The sequence below is a fragment of the Belonocnema kinseyi genome, chromosome 4, assembly GCF_010883055.1.
Source record: "Belonocnema kinseyi isolate 2016_QV_RU_SX_M_011 chromosome 4, B_treatae_v1, whole genome shotgun sequence".
Taxonomy (NCBI): Eukaryota; Metazoa; Arthropoda; class Insecta; order Hymenoptera; family Cynipidae; genus Belonocnema; species Belonocnema kinseyi.
This window is the reverse complement of record NC_046660.1, coordinates 147912416-147913638: the sequence shown is the minus strand read 5'-3', so window position 1 is coordinate 147913638 and position 1223 is coordinate 147912416.

Here is a 1223-nt window from a genome sequence, read left to right as displayed (position 1 = left end):
ATGCTGATTGTAGTTTATAGGGATTGATTTTCTACCGACGTGACACCTTATAAAGTTTGTGATTTTTCTCATCTCATTTTGTGATGCTGCTAATTTTACTCGAAAGTCATCTAAATTTTCTTCACTAAAAGAAATTTCTTTTTTAATATTATCATGAAAAATCAATTTTCTTTTACAACCACCGGGCGCTAAAGTTATACTTTGACTTTTTTCATTTAATTCAGTAGTAGAATCATATTTGCTTTTTATAATAGAACTGGCCATTTGTTCTTTACTTTTCTGAGGAAGCTTATCAACTAGTGTCAGTAAATTTTCTTTAGGGTTCTTACATTGATGATTTATACCTTTTCCAATATTTTGAAAACATTTACTGCAAACCTTAATAACATCAGGACTCTTTTTATTGTTTTCTGATAGAACTGAAACTTCATCTACTTTTTTCACAGAATTTTTGCATTGACCCGAAACATCTATATTAGTTCGTAATTCCCTAAAATTTCCTTTGCCTTTTTGAACATTTACGTGCCCAAAACAAGTAGGAGTAGAACATATATAACAGTTACAAGTGACTTTTGTCGATCGTGTCTCTTTTGCCAATACTATGTTTTTATAATCAGGCATGATTTGTATTTGCCTATTGTAAATTTCTTTTTCAAAATTAAGAAGTGTTAAATAGCATGACCTACAAATGCTCAAAGGATATTTCTCATTGCTCAAATCAAAATCAGTCGACGAATATTTATTTATGAGATTTGCTATTTTATTATTTATCAGAAAATTTTCTGGCTTTACTTTGCCAAAAAAAATTTTTCTACCACATGGAGCGCATATCTTCTTTCTGTTCTCATCATGAGAAAATTTATTACCGTGACTCATGTTAAAGAGAAAATAATTATAACAGTAATTATTATAAAATAAAAAATTTTTTATACAAATAATCCTTGGCTCAATAGTAAATTCTTTTATCTTCCTTCCTTGGCTCCTTCGTGAATTTTCTCGTTTTCAAAGTTCTATTATGCTCATTACATACATCTATCTATATCTTAAGGTCTCCTATTTCTAATACGGGTTTGATTTTTTTTACATGCGCCACATAGCGGTAGTAAATTTCATTAAAATAAATTGATATATTGACACATATTTTACAGGTACTAAAATTTTAATTTTTAATTACCATTACTTTTGTATAAAATATTCGGCATTTATTCCATTTAATAAAATAA